Here is a 19,349-nt window from a genome sequence, read left to right on the forward strand (position 1 = left end):
GAGGCCGGGGCCGGTGCGGCTGCTCCCGGCGCGCGGTCACCGCTGCCCGCCCGCGGCGCCCGGCTCCTGTCGTGCCCGGCGGGCGCGATCTTGGGGCGGCTTCGGCACTGCCGGCGCCCCCTTCCCCGCGCTGGACCCCCGCCAGTGCCGCATCGCGCGTTCCCCTGCGCCGACCTCCTTACCCCACCCCCGCATGAAGGCAAAGAAAACTTAAATCACAACCTGCGGCCTCGGCCCGCGGCTGCGATGGTAAGCGTGGAGAGAATCGATGGGGAAGGGAACGATTCTTTTTCAGCAGGGAGTTTATTGTCTTCGGGTCTCAAATTCATGACTGGATATGTATTGGTGAAAATCAGCACGTGGGCTAAACAGTCCCGAGTATACATCTGAAAGCCTGAAGAACCGCAGAGCCAAGTCTAAAGAGAACAGACACTGCCTGAAGGATTACAGGTGAAATCATGCTGCCTTTAATGGTAGTGGCAAAACTCCCACCATTCAGTAGTACTGGGATTTCACTCTATTTTCAACTTCACCTTTTCAAGTGATGTGGACTACACTAACAGAAAACATTTGCCTTTTCTAGTCAGTATTTATTTTGAGATTTCTGCTATAAGCCCAAACTAATTATAACAAGAGACAGCGCATAGCAATGCAAAGCATAAGGAGACCTCTATGTTGTATAGTTTGTGTTTCTATTTGATCTGAACATACTTGATGCAGAAAATAAATGCAAATCCCATATTGCACAAAGCCCATCTGCATACTCAGTAAAACCTGTTTTCAAATCTAGCCAAAATAGGTTATTGCTTTGCAAGTTTTTCAGCTTAGTCAGTCAAACTTTTCATGGCTTCAGACCACTGAAGCAGAACGTCCAAGACTGCTCTGTTGCTCTCTCCTCCTGAAAGTGTCAACCCAGACCACTGAGCAGAGACAGCTTCATTGTAATGCCAGGAGGTATTTTCTCAGCCTTCCAGAAAATGTGTCAGCTATAAATGGAAGCCAGTACCTTAAGATTTACAGAGAAGTCAGCTGGCAGCCAGCACAGGACTCAGCACCCAGGTGTGCTGGCCTCCCAGAGAGCACCTTTGCCTAATAAGCAGGTATGTCTTGCATGAGCAGTAATTTCAGGATGGTTTGGGGAATAGGTCCAGGATAAGTTCTTGATAGCAGTCTGCCTCATGCTACCTCTCAGAACCTTTGAGAGGTACCTAGGTACCCTTGAAGGAGTTGAAAGCATGTAAATACTCAGGTGGGGGAATGGCCCAGGTGACATCCACATCCCTTTTGCTGCACTTGCCAGTGTAAAGGATACATTCAAGAGCAACCAGCACTGCACTTACGGGCAGTAAGACCCCAGGCTGCAGCCTGCATAGTAAATGGGAAGTATACTTCCTCAGCTGTGGTGCTTGCATAATGCTAGTGTTGCTTCACCATTGCTGTAATCATCATTTTGAACTTGCACAGTCTCAGCCAAATCATTCTCCTCCATTCCCCCATCCCTCTTAGGCAATGCATGGCCAACTGGACTGCACTAAATATTTAGAGAAAATGAAGACACAGAACTGGTAAGCTAAAATGCTAAGTCTGGATCTCCTCACCAGCCTGGCTTATCATGGTGAATAGTGTAGCGGGGGGGGACTGGAACCCCGTAAAACCTCACAAGAGCCCCATGGCCTCTACCGCTCTAAGAAATTGCCCTGAGGGGAACAGAATTGTAAATGCTCAGGTTGTTTCATCTGCAAAGAGTATTTCTTGTACTAGTTTTTCACCCTTTTCAAATGCTGTTTTCATGCAAGCATCCACAGTGATGCAATGAGGGTGGAACAATAAGAAGAATATACTCATCGAGAATTACTTTAAATGGATTTTTTTCTTAATCTTTTCTGAATTTCAGTGGCTTCCTAAGAACGTGTCAAAGCCTCTGCTGCTGTAAACTGACTTAGCTCTATAGTAGAATTCAACTCAGCTTTATTTTGGCAAAACAGTACCTTCACAGAAATCACATCATTCAAATAGATTAACAATCTGTTATGTGTAATATTGAGTATTCCATTTTTCAGCAGTACAAACAAAAATTTTTATGTCTCTTTGTTTACTATGAAGTTGTTGGGAAATGGAAAACAGTTCAGAAAAATCTCTGGGTTTTCTCAAAAAAATTCATTTCTAAGGACAGTTTGTGACTAGTTCTAACTTATGCACTGAACTGTTACCTCAGCATTGCAAATGAATTCTAGACGGTCAATTTTTTTTTCCTTTTCAGAATGAAAATTTTGCTTTGTAGGACTTCTGTAAGACCTCTTTATATGAGGCTGAGCACTCCCTGAGAGGAAGAAACATTGCTAGTTTGCCTTTAGAAATAAGGCCTTATGCTGAATATCAGGCCAGTAACAGAGAAAGATGTACAGAGAATGTACAGAGATGTACAGAAAAACTATGGGAAGTCTATGAGGAAATAAATTTAGTGAAATCCTATAGATGACCAAGCAGCTAGATGAAAGAAGAAAAATGTTTCTTGGGAGGCAATTTTGGGGATATACCAACTTTTGCAAATGAGAACATGGAGTGGGGCCATGAAGTAGAATCATAAAGTCCTTAATGTGAATTACCAGCAGTGGGAAAAATACCAGGGAAAGAGATGCAGTCAATCAGCCCTTAGTGAGAGCGGCAAAAGACCTATTTGGTCTATGGAACCAGGCAGTAAGTATCATTAATCTGGCTAAGATTAAGAAATTTTGAAAAGATAAATCTGTCTAAATTATCAACACGTCTCTATATTTAATCTCTAAATTTACTCAGTATTATTTTCATCATTTGTGCTGCCACTCTGCATTCTGCATGCAGTCCAGCATCTCTCTGTCCAAATCCTCTTGTTCATCCTGTTAGATAACCTATACAATCTCACTTTGACATCAGATCATGCACCACTATATAGTGGCCACACATCTCAGTGCAGAGGTGGATGCTGGGTGAAGTGATTTCATGGGAGTAGTCAATATTTGAGGAAATGCATGTAAAAATGCCCAGTCTCAACAAAATCTCAAAGTGATATGCAAGTAACATTCCCACAGAAACCAACCAGATGCATGCCTGTGTTTGCAATATTGGAGCCATGGCTTATGATTCTCTAAAAGTTTTAAACTTAACAAGAAATGTTAAGTCTTTATGAAAGTCAGTAAAAAGGGCAGTGTCATCTGAATGCCCTGTTTGCAGCATATTATCTGCCAGCCCAATCAATCTCTCATTTTCAAGCAGAGTTCTCCCTCACTGGTGTCAGCAGCAGAAGTAATACTGAATGGACATAACACAAGCCCATATTTGAATCAGAACGAATTATTGTTGTCATAAGTGATGAGAACACCATTTTTACAATTTATGAATCATATCATTATGGTTTTGCTAGTCTATCCAAGATTATGTAATGCAGAGAATGTTGATGTTTTACAGCTAAGTACAGAGGAAACAAATTACGTATCTCTAATGTGCCAAAAACGGATAGGCAATTCAATAGCTGCAGATATAATTTTTCTGAATGTCAGTATCTATGCCATTCCAAATATTTTTCATCATATTTTTTTTTCTTTTTACAAGAGCACTGGTACTAATTTCCTTCCAATTTAAAGGCTCCTGACTGTGTGCTTGCTTCCCTCATAACATTCTTCATGAATACAGTCTTCGAGTAAAGGCATACAATATATAAAATCAGAATGAGAAAGAATGACACATATTAGGTCTTCTGCTGAAGTCATCCAATTGCGAGAGCACACATGCTCTTTAGAGTACCCGTACTGGTCCTCATCCTGGAACAGTGCTGAGTGTCGCAAGTGATGGAATTATCATTTGTTTGCTTGGGAGAACACCCAAGTACAGTCCTGTATATGGAAAGCTCTCTTATTCTTCTCTTAAATTGTCTCATTTTATTATGCTATTACAGCTTGCGATACCTTATTAATCACCCTAAATAATTTCTTTCCTTCTTTGCATGAATGTAACTGACTTAAATTTCACTGATACTGATGGTAGTCTTTAGTTAACTTATGTGTGGCTTACCAGCAGCAAAACAATGGCACCAGGACTGAGGCTGGAACCCACTGGTGACAATGAGATACAATATTTAAAAATAAATTTGGTACTAGCCGCTGAAAAGTGTCACCAGCACTAGTTTATAGGCTTTTTCTTAATAACTGTAGTGCCTGAGCTTTAAAGATGGTCAAAAAAAAACCACCAGTGGAACCCTTTTCTCTGAGAAGGCAGCTCCTTTGAGGTGAATACTTTTTTAAATCATACAACTTCCATGAAAATGTTTTAAGAAAGGCAGAAAAATGTTCTGGCAGTTTCAAAGCATCCAGTTTTTATATTTTTAGAGCAAAAACGTTTCCATTTCTAAATCACTATGGTTTCAATTTAAGGTATTAGTGTTAGAATATAGTGTAACATAAATGAAAAGGTGACATAATTAAAATTTTCAATCATGCCCATTTTTTTCTAGAAGTTTCTTTTATGGAATTTCAAAAATTTCAGGTCACATTCCTAATTAGTCTAAAAACGAATCTTGAAAATGTTCATAAAACTGCATTTTCATCCTCTGCACAGCTTATGTCCTCATACTCACGGCAAGCCAAACTACAGTAAACATAGTATGTTCCTCATAAGCCTTCCCTTCTAACTCAATAATATCTTTTTTATCTGAATTCTCTTTGTTTGTCAGAGTTTTCAGTGCCCAGAAAAGTGCCCAGATTTCAAAATCATAGCCTAAGTAAAAGCACCTAACAAGTGCTGTCCACCTCTGGACCGTGGTTCCTTTAAGTATACATCCCAAGAATACATTGGATTTTGAGACAACAGTATATTGCCACACTAATTAATTATTATTATACTGCATTACAATACAGTCTAGTGCCCTCAATTAAGGTGAGTGTTTGATTTGGATAGAAACTGTTCAAATATAGAGTAGAAAACAATTTCTCTCCTGAAGAATTTATGATCCAATCCCTGAAAAAATTCAGTCAGCACGCAGCACACAAAAGGGGGAGTGAGAGAGTGAGGTCCGGGTTAAAAATGACAGGAACAAGCTGATACAAACAGCAGTTACATGCTCAGCTTTCTGGGTTTCTCTCTCCTAAGAAATAGCTGTGAATTGAATTGTTTTTCTCCAGCTACTTTTCTTGAGATCTCATTTCATTTTTTTTCCTGTCTGTACATTGATTTCTCTAGGTTTATTTATCTCATGCTGACCCCTGTAATACCTCCCAAATTAGTGTTTGCTGCCAAATTCATTGGCATGCACTTTACCAGCTCTTCTCAGGATATTAAAGAAGAAATGAACTAAAACACAACTTCACTACAGCTGGAAAATAAGATTCTTGAAGGAGAAAAGAAGAAAGAAAAAAGGGAGTAGCCAAAAGCAGGGTGAAGGATTCAAGACGGAGATGGAGGGAGATGAATGAAAGAGAAAATGAGAGATGGTAAAGTGGGGGTGGAAGGTGTATTAAAAAAGGAAAGAGAAACAACCAACCAAAAAAGGGAACAACAGTCTCTCAGTCAATTAACCTCTGAGTAGCTACTTAATTTCAAATACAAGAAGTCCACAGACCTAAGCCCATGCCTAAAATTAAGCTTTTGTTTTATTCAGGCCAGCATAAATTGCAGTTTTCTACAGAAGGATGTAAAGCACCAGAGGGAATAAATCCCTTGGAAACTTGGTGAGATTATGGCACATACCTCCCACAGGTTTCTTGAAAAATCTGGGCTTTTCCTGATGTTTCCTGTGTAAACTATACAATATTTCACTTAAAAAAAATGTTGATAGTGTGACATGCAGGAAACATTTGAAATGGTGTTCAAATGTGCTTTTCCTGCTTGAAAAGGGTCTACTAACTTGGCATTTACATGTAGATGTTTGATTTTTGAAGATTTATTTTGTCACTTTGCCTTTGAGAAACTAGTCTACACCCAACCACAGGGATAGTCCAGCACCTCTGTCAGGACTGTAGAATTGACCCTTCTCACAGGGATTCATTGGAAGCAGATGATGGGCAAAGAAGATAATCTAACTCAAGATGAACTTGTTGGCCCATCTTAGAAAACATTCCAGGGTATATGAGATAGCCAGAGCCATATCTCTCTATCACATTTCACAAAAAAACACAACACAGAAAAAAAACGGAAAGGAAAAGTCAGAGTTAATTCTATGTAACCATTAACTGTTCATTCTTCTGTAATGTCATTACTGAGCACGTAATAGTGACAGTGATCATTATGGAAGAGTTGGGGACAATGAAATGAATACTGGAGAAAAATCCTTCACTGCACTTTACTTGATATTTCTTATGAAGGGAAGCTTTCAAGATATAACAGGGACCCAAACCATTCCTACCTGCAGCGAATAATGGGAGAATCCTAACAGGGAGGAAGGCCCTCCAAAGATCTCATGTGAGGATCTAGAGTTGTACTTCCAACAGAGAATCAGGAAGGAGGAGATCAGGTCTTCTTTCATCTGCCACTTTTTTCAATACAAAGGCACTCATCAGATATCTCTCCTTAGATTTGTTTGTAGCTTTGAACTGTAGCACTTAATTGGCTATCAAATGCACTACGCATCTAGAAGGAGCAGTGAAGATAATGGATAGACTGTCGAAGCTAATGCAACTTGACTAAAATCAAGGACAACTCAACAGCAACAGTAATAAACCAATTCCCTTGTCAGAGGGTAGAGAGAAAAGTGACTGTAAAGGGGATATTATACCACTTTAAGCAACTTAGGCAACAGTTAAGATCCTAACATAGATACTCTGGACATGGCGCAGAAGCTGTGAGCTAGAGCCTGAGACGCCTCTTTGGACACCCATCTCATCCTCTGAAAGGGACCACCTCTCTTCAGGGGGTCAGGAGTCTAGGGCAATTAGCTAGCTAAGATACTACCTACATTTATTTAGTCATCCATGATACCTACTTAAATGCCCCCCACCCCATTCCTGGTATCACTGGGGTCTCTTGTCCTTCCCCACTCCTATCTCAGCAGCGCACGGGAATGTGTCTGGGTGGTATCTCACTGGCCACTACAACTGTGACACTGTGAAGGCTCAGGTGGAGCATGGCGTGTTTTATCCTAACTTTGATTTCCAACCATTTCTCCTTTTCCTCTCAGTACATCTTGTGGGCAGAAGAGCAAAGTGATCCACCCAATCTTGTTGCCAGGTAAACACCCGTTAAGTGTTATACAAGTGTTCAGCCACTTGTTAGCATGTTTTTCAGTGCCCTAAATGGCTGGTTCCTGTGGTTCAGGACTGAGGTCTTTTGGTGCTACTCCCTGCTTGGAGCCTGAACAGAATAAATCACCATTCAGTTATTTAGTACTGGGCTAAGTGTTAAAAGAAAGCAATTCTCTTCCTCAGGCCGACACTTGGTGACTTCATTACTTGCAGTTCACTAGACATTTGTAGGGAATAAAATCTGTCTCTCAGTGGGATTTTTTATGCAGCTACAGTCACCACCATTCCCAGACATGGAAGAGAGGACTAAACAAGCAAGCACTTCCTCTACACACCTAACATACTCTCTTTATGCTACCTATATGGCTTTACACACTACCATAGTATCCAAACATCCCTTTCATTGAGGAATATACACCTCTGACTCATTCCAGTGCTCCAGATCGTACAGTCCAGCACGGTGTTCCAAAAGGGAGAATGAACTGAGATCTTGGACTTCGGCTCCACACCAAAGACCAGAAGAGGCATTCTTGTTATGAGAATGGGACAGGATTTTTATAGGGACACACGGCCTTCCTGTTAGCATATATTTTGGAATGAAACTAATCCCCTGAAACCTCTAGTTCTGGAAAGTTAAAATTGAGCATCTCCTGTATATTACAAAACATCTTCCAGTTCTACTAGCCTTACTGAAAGTTAAGGGCATAGTGCAATGAACCTGTGAGATAACAGGTTTCCTGCTTTGTACTTCTCTGTACTTCTAGAGGGCACCAGAATCACTGTTGTTGTTGTTGTTGTTGTGTCTCAGTTTGTTGCTCATGCCTGTGATTATCCCAGTTGTGGCTCTTGGAGGGTAAAATGAAAGCTTTAGCAATCTCTCATTTTAGCTAAATAAAAGCAATCTTTGAGGAGCCAGAAAGGTTATACAAGCTTTACTCTTCAAGTAAATTAAATTGTGCCTGTGCCTATTCTCTGGCTGTGGGACCAGCAGGCATGATCTGGCCATGTCCATGACACTGATGTCTCGTATCATGTTGGGAATGGTCCCTTGCCCAGGCTGACTCCTGAGCGGTGCTAGGGAACTCCAGGAGAGTCCTGGTTGCTCCAGCCAGAATTACCCCAGGAACAGTTCCAGGGATGTAGCAGTGCTGACAACAGAGTTCTAGCACCCAAGAATATTCCCTGGCCTTGTTTAATTTACTAGGATAGATGTAATCATTGTGATTGCAAGGCTTAAGTGCCATTAATCTAATTTTTAGTTTATATACTCATTCCAATGCAAATTAATTCCCTTGGTTCTTACCAGTGTTTATTAATTCTGGTAAAATAATATTCTCCTCCCCCAAAAAAACAACTAATCAACCAACAAATCCTCCAGCCCTAAACATATGTATATATGCTAATATATACAAAAAAATACCTTTTTTAATTCCCTTTATTACAAATGAGTCTCTGTCTAAAGCCCACCTCTAGATAATCCCAACCTTTGATAAGTCTGGATCTGAGTGTGAACTTTGAAGAAGTCCGGAACTAATCTTTGAAGCTGATTCTTGATCTGCTTGATAAATGAAACCAAGTCCCAAAACTAGTTAATCTTCTGCACACTATTAAGATTCAATTTTAAGGACAAATGCTGAAGCAAACATCTTTCTTAATTTGGGAATGCTTCACACAGGAAAATTTAACCATATTTTAACCCATGCTGGTCAACAGTTTCCTAGTGAAACTGCTTGTAAAGTCTAGTGTCGTGTGGAGGTAAAGAATGGTGATGGATGGAATACTGGGAAATGAGCGTAGGTGGCAGAGAATGGGAAAAGTGGGGTGGAAAGTCCAGGAACCCTGCAATCCACCCTCTTGGTTGTGCTCCAGCATCTGAAGCCACTTCACTAGCAGGGAAAGGATCAGTCTTAGGTTGTCCTCTTCCATTCCTTGTCATGTAATTTTGCACATGGAGGACACTGAAGGGAATTCAAAAACAGATGTGAGGATACAGATCCAGATTTGGGGAATCTAATATATCCATGGGACTGTAAGCTGCTCGCTGTGAAACATGCCTGCAGCACCAGAGAGTATCAGACAGCAAAGAGGAACTCTTTAAGTCTTAATAGCTTCTAAAATGGTAGTGGCTTAATGGGGCTGGAAGAGAAGAGTGAGCTGGAAATTTTCTCAAGCAGGGCTATGTATTTCCTGATAGGAAATGGAGGGGAGGGAGAAGAGGAGAGACCCATCATTTTTTTCTTAGGTGTTTTTTGTCATCAGTGTGGAACCACACTGTTTGAGGAGTCTCTCATCACACTGTCAGTAACTTCATCTTCCAAATATTTCAGTGAGTGGTAATAACCCCCTTTCCAATATAACAATGTGCATGCAATGGGCAGAATAATGCCTCAGAATCACTAGGTTCCCTTTAATTCATTTCAGTATGTCATTGTTGCATTAGTAATTACAACCACCTAAAGAACCTCTAAGGTCTACAAAAAATATGTCTCTATTAAATATATTTCTCTGATGAAAAGACTTCCTAACATGTAATTAAGATTGCTCAGTTATAAGCTCACTTGCTCCCATAAAGTGAAGCTCAGCAAAATTTAAACCTAAGAGAAACCAGAAAATACAGAGCATAACAAGGCGATATTAACTCCAACTTCTATACAAATGTCTCAATGTATCTATCATGCAAACAATTCATCTCTGCGGTGAGTATCTTTCAGGGAACATAGCAGATAACTACTATAGCACAGACACACCTTCTCTTTGGAAGCATGCTGCATTTAACAGTGACGCTTCCTTTACACATGTACACTAACCCAATTTCCTAGAAACAATACCACAATAATTAAATTTTACCCACCCTGCTACACACCAGAGAACAATATTTCGTCACATATATGTTATTAAGCCTGCAGAATATTCTCCCTATCTGACTTTGTCCAAGTGCCAGAGGCTAAAATGTTCCTGTGTCCCAGTAGTGGCCCAACGTATAGAACTCAATATTGAAAAGAGGCATCCTGGATACTGTGCTGAGAGAGCATCTTTGCAATGTGTTGGTCCATGGGTTAGGATGAGAGAGAAAACTTGAACTACTGAGAGCTGAGGTTTCTAGTAAGAAACAGATGCATGAGGAGATGGTAGGTTGGTCTTTTGGCACAGGGAGTGGTTTGTTTTTTCACGTTTTCCTGCAGGCTGGTTCTTTTAAACAGGGTGGGGTTCACCACCATTTTGCTATTATCTTTAGAGCTCTTACAGATTCTGTTTTAAATGACAGAAAACACTGAGCCAAGGAAAAGCAGACTTCTTTAGCAGATATATAGAGAGACAGTAACTAGCTTTTGAAAATGCATGTATAACTGTCTGAAGCCTCAAACCCAGCAGCACTTTACAACAGAGCTCAGCTTTTATTTATGTCCTTAGAAAAAGGATAGTTCTCCCAAAATACTCAGAAGATCTCACTGTCACGTTTTACAGCTGGATTTTCAGAAGTACCTAAGTGGGCTCTTTGAGTGGTACATGACCATTTTTTAAAACTATGATCCCAACTGTGTGTGGATGAAAGACAGAGTGAAGCTGAAGGTTTGATCTAGGACTACAGATAATCTAACCCTTTAGTTCAAGGTCTGTCAAAACCGAGGCACGAACTTATCACTTAATTTTTCAGTCCTACATCTCCAAAATAGGATAGAAATGCTGTGGCCTCTTGGTAATGTTGACAGGATAATAGGGGTGAAGGATCAGTGGTGCCTGTGAAAACAGGGGGTGCACACCTCTCACCCTGTCCCATCTTGTGAGGTAAACTATAGACCATAGCTGGTCTCTTAATGGTGGTTGTAACCCTCTTAACCTTCCACTTTCATAACCTGATAAACTTCCTCCCAGCATGCCTGGAAAATGCTGTGGTGATGTAGGCAAAGAAAAGAAGTTTTAAAGATCAGTTCAAGCATTTAAAACAAAATTTTTAAAGAATAACAGGAAAAAACAGTTCCCTTTGGAAAACTGATATTATCATGCCAAGTTATGAATGCTAAAATACCTCAGCAGTTCATAAATTCATGAATTCAGTTGTTTCATTTGCAGATGAATATGCAAAAGTGCACTGCTACCAAATTCACTGCTTCTTACACCCATGAAACCATCATAAGAAAATGATAGTCAACACTGGGCAATAACAGGAGCTCAAGGAGATAAAACTGAGGTAGACTTTTCCTTATGGTAATAGACCTTGGAAAAAAAATCAGAGGTGGCATGAATCAGCCCAATTGCATCAGCTTTTGTGATGTCTGTATTTGGTCTGTAGAGGAATCCAAACAAAGCAGATCTCACTTTAGAAAGAAATTTTACATGGCCTTTGTGCTGTTGAGCAGTGTAAGAGAGAGACAAAAGGATTTCAGGCACAGACAACTCCCACGCTCCCCCTGAGGAAAATTTCTGCAGCAACCAGTGATTGTGATCGGAACCAAGCAAAATATGTTTTGAGAGAGCTGTTTTCTCCTGAATCAAATGGACTTGTTTTTGAATTCACAAATTCTAAAATTGAAAGTGGAAGTCTTCTCACATGTTCCAACTAGTGCTCCATTCCTCTCCCAAAAATAAATATGACCATACATTCTCTAGAATGATTGCAAAAATGCTAGGAGTGATGGTTGTGAATCTCTTGAATTTCAAGGCTGACTAGTTGTTTTGGATTTGTCTGTTGGTTCTAATTCTAGTTCCTTTACTGGTCATCCTGCTTCATGCAGTCATAAAAGCCAGTAGAAATTCTGCGTAATGTTTTCAGACAGGGGAACTGCACTATATGTGTTGTCCCTGGGTTGGAAAAGATAAAGAAGTTGCTGCTTCCTGTATGTGGATCTTTAGTATCTTCTTGACCACAAGAAACCCAGAGAACTAGACAGGAATTAGGAACACAAGTATTTGCAGAAATAACAGTCCATACAGCAATGACACCAAAGAAAACAGGCACCTTCCCCTTAAGATGGTAACATTATACAATTCTGAATGACCTTCCAGAGTACTCCAAAATGATGGACAACTTAGACTATGTCACGTAGTTATGTGAAAGTCAGTTTTGTGTGTTTACATGCAGTGGTGCTGCATTACTACAAGGACTGCAGCGTTTAGTTATCATTATTAATTTACTTCTTTTGTAGCCACAGTGAATCAGTACTGTTTACTACACTGTGCCTGTCTTAAGTGGTAATCTGTAGGAGCAAAATGCCTTCAAGTTCATTTGCATCAGCTATACAAGTATGTACAGATTCCCCAGCTGACTCCCAGGTTAGGAGCCTGATCCAGCCATACTTCCAAAAGAGAAAGGAAAAGAGTTAAGTGCAAAAAGCAACAGCAGAACTGGAGGAGCAGAGCTTATGCTAATGACAGCTTTTATGAAAGTGCCCTGCCACCTGTATGACTAACTGCGGGATGCCAGCCTTTGGCTCTGCTAGGGTATGCCTAGGAACATTTTAATGGAAAGTTGCCATTTTTTTAAGAGCCATCATTACAGGGGAATTCTTTTCAAAAAATTGCAGCCACATTAGAGAATATCAGTGAAAACTGAACACAGCATTCCCAGACCTGACACAGTCTGTAGGTGTGTGTTTTCTTCTATACACAGATTGCAAGCTCTTTTCAGTAAGAACCAGGTTTTTCTACCATATTGCTTTTATTAAGAACCTAATGAGGTTTATTTTTCCTAAAAATCCTTGCTCTGTGGTCATAATTTCATGAGAGTCTCACCTTACTTTGGTTTCATTTTAATTTTTGCCCTTCTGATTATGAAGAAAAGATAGAAATGTGAACCGTAAAGTTTCAAACACTAGAAAACACAAATAAAAGGAATCGAGATTTTTCAGCAGGTCTGATGATGGAATTTTGGGGTCTGACTCACAGTTACTGAATGTTTGGGGTTAGCAACACTGCTAGTCGCTAGACTAGAAGGCTTGGGAAAAAATGGCTTAATCTCATGCAAGATTTTGAGCTGCATGTTTCTTTTTATTCTTCCTGCCCCACCCTAGACTAGTACCAAATCACATACATTGCTTCAGATTTCCAACATCTCCCAATCTGGATTAATTTACATTTGGAGACAGGGTGTGAATTAAACTGTTATAAAAGGCTCAGATGCAGTGCCAACTTGTTACTATGCTCTTTCAAGTATCAGATGCTTTTTCTATTAAGGAAGCTCTCAGAGAATTTCTTGCATCTGGAAATCTCTCTCATTGCACAGCTTATTTATCAAATGCAAAAGAAGACATATACAAACAAATGCATTCATAGTAACACAACAGTTCCTTGAGAACTTGCCACAGTTGGAGGCTCTATTGTACGATGGTCTATAGTAAGACATTGCCTTCTTCGAGGGGATTTCGATATGAATGAATGTAGATGCTTCACAGGGATGCAGAATGCAACAAAAAAGCCAGAAGCAACCAAGAGAAGACCAGGGGACAGCAGGGCACACACTAAACTGTTACAGATAGTGCAAACAGAACTTGCAGCCTGCAGCCTGAATTGCACATTTATGGCCCAAAGTGAGAAGAAGGTGGGCTTGACTCCATTTCTTAATTCATTAGATATTGAGGAGGTGACTTGAGTCTGCATGCTACATTGTATGTGCCATAAATAGGATGCGTAGGAGTGAATATGAGACCCTCCCTGTTTTTTGCAGACATGCAATTCCATTTTCTGCCAAGGGATGTGATATACTTTCTGCCCATTGAGGATTGCAAATACCGCATTCATACCACACACTCTAATTAAAACACTAAAGCATTGGATGAAGATTTATCTGATTCAAATTTGACTGTGTAAAGGATGTTCTCCTTCTTGCCATTATTGATACTTGTACCAGAGCTGTATTAGTCCTAAGGTTTTTGCTGCCAAATTGTATTCAAGGCCTGTTCAACTTCTCCCTTGCCAGCATTCACAGAAACTTCTCCCTTAAATATTATCTTAATCAATTATAGCTGCCTCTGCCATTTTTTACAGGCCCTGTAGAAATTATTCAGGGGTCACAAATTTCCCAGTGCCTGCAATTTCCATCCTGAACCATTACCAGCCAACACATCCTCCAGTCATGGCATTTTAGTGCATTAATTTATTGTGATCTCTAGCCCTCCCTAACACTCAGCTTACTACCACCTGGGTAAGGCATCTTCATTAGAGCTAGAGAATATGGGAAGGAGCTGAGAGCTGAGCATCTTTAGTTTCTCTCCAACAGGCTCACAGGAGCAGAAGGCACCCAGAGTTTTGAAAGGTAATTGCTGGTGATTTTTTTTTTCTCTTTGGTTCACCCTTTCCCATCAACAGCTAGAAGAGCCTTAGAGATACTCCATTCCTCCTTTACCAGATTTCTTCTCCCCTTTGGGGGCACGTGACTGGTCTCATGGGGTAGCTACACAATACAGCTCACCTCCCACATTCCCAGTACCAGTGTCACAGAGAGCCCAAATACTGCCAGCAAAGATCCTGGTCCTTTTTCCCATCAAATCAGTAGCTTCTTTACTTTCCTCTCCCTGATTTCAGTGACAGTTCAAACTTGCCCTAAAGCTACAGACACATTGGCTTAGCTGAAAGGCAAAAGTCCTTTCTACAGTGACCAAAAAAGCATTACCAGATGTCTGCTAGCAGCAACCATATCTAAACATTCCTGCAGTTACTAGACATTGTTACTAGTACAAACAGGGTATCAGTTATCTCTGAGCTAATTTGCTATACAACTGACAGATGCTAAGAGCACTGCAAAACAATAAGAAGTCATGTATAACATTTTCTATCAGCTTAAATAGTACACTGAGTTGTGACTTCCCAGGTATACATATAAATGAAACTTTGTGCATATCTGGACTGATTCAAGGTGAGGCAGATGTATCAATCAGTTGTTGTAGAACATACGCCTTACTTCTCCCCCTCTATTATTTTAAACAAATCTAGAAAACTAAGGTGAAAAGAAAACATCTTAAATCACTGGGGAAGTGTTTAATCCATCCATCAGTATCCACTAACTTATGCCATTTTATTTCAATGCTGCCTAGAGGCATTGGACCCAACTGTGCTGAGGCACACTGAAGATTTGCACAGTCTTCTTGCTTTTGGAAGACTCAGCTAAAGAAGCTTAACCAAGGGAAGGAACAGGAGTAAGGTGGTACTGCAGGACAGAGCATACTCGCTGCAGGGCTTGTTCTTTTCCATAGCCTTTGGAGAGATCTAGAAGGACAGGAGAACAGCTTGCTGAGGAGAGGTGTGCATTTGATGATGTGCTGCAGAATGATAAAAAGCATGAGCTGAATGCAGTGCATTTTAAAAATCTGTGAGAACTTTTTATAAATTAAGAAAAAATTAAGAAAAGAATACAGTAGGAAACTGAAAGTCCTGAGATTATCCTTTAGATCCTCTTCTTCCTCTAAACACAGTCGTTTTCTCTCTCTCATTTGTAGAGATCCCAAGTTTGTATATACAGAACTAATTTCTCTGCCACTTAATTTAATTAGGATCCAGTGTGGCCCAAGGTTAAAGAACATCCTTCTTCACACCCTTTCTTGTCTAGCCTACCACTCTTTAACATACCTGATGGTACTTTCATAATCTATTTCTACTTCATATAGGTATTGAGCTTACAGCATCAGCAACTGCTGAGAATTTGTGCAGTCCTGAAAGACAGAGATTATGCAGGTTTGAAGTAGAGCCCATTTGAATCCAATATACTTCTCTGCAGCATGGAAATATGTACAGCTTTCCTCAGCTTGACACTCTGCTATACTTAACCCTTCTCCTTCCAGTTCTTAGCTGTTCCCTCCCTCAGTGAACCCAGCAGAGTATAGCTAAAGAGTTTGCTGATAAGGTGGCATCAATCCACCAGCCAAAGTAGGCGATCTTGTAGGACTTTTTTGGTAGTTGAAGTGATAATGTGAAGTGAAGTGATAATGGAAAAAGGAAATACGAGAAAGCTAGGAAAACTAAGGGCACAGTCCAAAAATAGGTGGGAACACACACCATTTCCTGTGAGTGGGGAGTCACGTATCTCCACCAGTTTAAAACTCATCAGATGTTAGTAACAGTTTCATTGTGCTTAACAGATGAGATACATGTGAACTGAAATGTAAGGAAATTATCAGGCAGCAGGTTTAAAACAAGCAGAAAATAATTGCTTTCACACCATGCATACTGCCATTGTGGAACTCATAGCAATGAGCTGCTGTTGCAGCAAAAATGGATTAATGGGCTTTAAAAAAGGTTAGAAAGACTTGTGGATGGTGATTCCATCCTTGACTATCAAATATGATGATCCAAATGCAACCTCTGACCAGGAAACTGCTAAATGTTATTTGCTAAAAGCTGCCATAATGTTCTAGGACAAGAATCACTCTATAGAGAGAACCTTTCCCTAAGAACCCACTGTTGGCCCCTGTTGATGATATGATATCAAGCTAGCTGGACTTTAGCATAGAATGAATATTCTTGCATTTTGCCTGACATTCTGCATTTGGCTAATAGGTTGTGTATGGTGATAGATGCAATACAGGTGCTCATCTATAAGGATTTGTACAGTTCTGGTGAATTTACCACTTGCATCCAATAGGATATTGCTGGACCCTGAGCAATAAAATACATTTATAATTCTAATAATTCAGGTTTTACCTGCTAAACAGCCAGTACTCATTCTTCTCTGCTATGGCTCACAAAAAACAAAACAAAACAAAACAAACCTCCTTTACTTTCTATAAACATGTGAGTGTTAAATGAAAACTCACAAAGAATGGAAATCTGTCCATCATTTGTGCTTGGAATTATTTGGAATTATTGTGCTTGGAATTATTTCTGATGCAGAAAGCAGGCTACAGAACAACAGAAAACACTGGTATACTGCTGCCCTTGCTGACATAATCTGCAACAGATCTGGCTATTCTTTTGTAGTCATAAGATAGTCATCGAATAAAAAATACTACAAGTAATTTTTTTCCAGTGATTGCACATCCTGTGCAGCCATGTTGCAGCTGAGGTGAGAATCATGCATTCAAATAGCTTGTAATTCAAGTCTCAAACCCCAGCTTCTCCAGGAAGGAAACTGTGTTCACTTCTGCTAAGACCAGCAGGCTCGGAGTTCTGCTGAAACGTAAAGGTTAAATTTCCCACTCCAAACAATCCCACCCTAGAGACTGCCCTGGAGCTTTTTACAGGGAAAGGATTTAATTAACTGAAGTCTCAGAATGTGATTTTCATGGTATACTGCAATATTCAGTATAATAAACGACCTGCCAAAATGTATGCTTAATGATTCATAGTACTGGTTTGCTTAGACAACTTTTAAGATGATCCCTAAGTACAAAAACAGCTAACACACCGAAGGAGGGGAGGCTTTGCTGAGCAGGTTTGAATGTCATAAATGCACAGTTAGGGCTTAGTAATTGTATCACACTTGACAGATGCTGCAGCAGTCATGTGACTAGAGCATGACCTCATATTTCGGCTTTCTCCCCTCCTCCCCCAGTGGTGAGGGCCGAGCTGGCACTTAAATAAGCAGAAGGCATTTGCACAAGGCTAGTTTGTAAGTTACTTAAAGCAGAAGCCTGAATTTGGACAGCACAGATATACTTTGTATGGAAAGGTCAGACCACTAAGCAACTTCTCAACAGCAGTGGTTAAGCAAAACTCTGTTTTCACTTGGGAAGCATGCTACAATTGCTGATTGTCAGGGTAAAAATATTGACTCCCAAATCACATGGGCTTAGATCATCCCTTCCCAATCCAGAGGGGGCTGTCAAGGGAAGAAATGCCTTTATGATCTGTTCATAGCATTACCAGAGAGAGCATGGGGCTGCTGCAAGCTCAGGAGTCATCCAGGAGCCTGTGGGGGCACACTGCAGCAACGAGGAGGTTGTCTCTGCCGCTGCCCCAGCAGTAACTCTGGATGCCCTGGCAGGGTGGTTTCCTTGGAGGTGTCAGAGCCTCTGCCTCTTTCACAGGAGCTCCAGAGCCTAAGAACTTCCCAGAAGGACAGAACAGCTTGGGCTGGTATTTAATTTTCTGGAGATTTTCCAGGAGGACTGAGTGTGCCTGTCCTTTTTTTTTTTTTTTTTTTTTGCATAGATTTTGGATCACGCAGGTCCCAGGAGGGTTGTGGGAAGAAGCGATGTGATGATGCTTTCTGAGCAGCTGAACACCACTTCAGCACAAAGGGGAACCCGCACTGGAAATTTCCAAAGGTGCAATCAGCCCCACGGAGATAATTTTCTGTCATACCATTGTTACACAGGGACCAAAGCTGGGGCTGGCTGAGAGTTAAAAGTTCTATATTAAAATCCCAGTTTTGGCACTGACCCCTTGGTGACACCAGGCAAATTACACGATGTAGGAAATGACAGTAGCAATTACTTGCTGAGATCTCCTAGTGAAAAAGGCTGTAGTAGTGCAGAGATTTTTGTATCTTTTAGAGTTTTCTCACAAATACACCTCCAATTTGAAGCTATTCTTAGAATACAGACCTGAAGCTTCTCAGTACAGCTCCAGTATTGTTAAAAAGTGAAAAGATGAGGTTTTTCCGTACAATTATTCTACTCTACCTCTTCTTTCTATTGCTTTACGTTGCTTATCTACTCTTCGGATTGAAATGTGTCACAGTTATTCTAATCTACTGATTGTAGTGGTAATGCTTTAGAGCAATAAAACCTTAGTTAGTCTTGTTAACATTGACAGCATATCAGAATGGGATGGGGTTTCTCTGTTTTTGATAAAGAGGGTTTCAGACAAGTTTTGTGTTCAACTCCAACAAAGCTTTAGCCTGAAAAGCTCTGACTAGACCTGGCAACCTTTATTTTAATCATCCCTACTCAGGTGTTAGTATTCCTGGAGAACCAGCAGCTTAGTGGCCTGGTGCCTTGTGCCCTGCTTTGTGGCTGACSGTTACATTGCTTTGTTGAAGACGCTGTACCTTCATCTGAATTTTACCTGTTTCTCAAGTGCACTTGAAAATGTAGGGATAAAAAGACCTGTCTTGTGTATTATTGCTGGACCATAAGCGAGGGTCTTCTGCTCCTTTTTTGTGTGCTCAGATGATTGCGTCTGCACCCCCCAAAGGTGCGATCCCTCCTCAGCAGCATGGCTTCGCCGTTCCCTGGGCTTGAGACCATCTCCTTAGGTTCAGGCACTGCA

The sequence above is a fragment of the Apteryx rowi genome, unplaced genomic scaffold, assembly GCF_003343035.1.
Source record: "Apteryx rowi isolate R43461 unplaced genomic scaffold, aptRow1 scaffold_158, whole genome shotgun sequence".
NCBI lineage: Eukaryota > Metazoa > Chordata > Aves > Apterygiformes > Apterygidae > Apteryx > Apteryx rowi.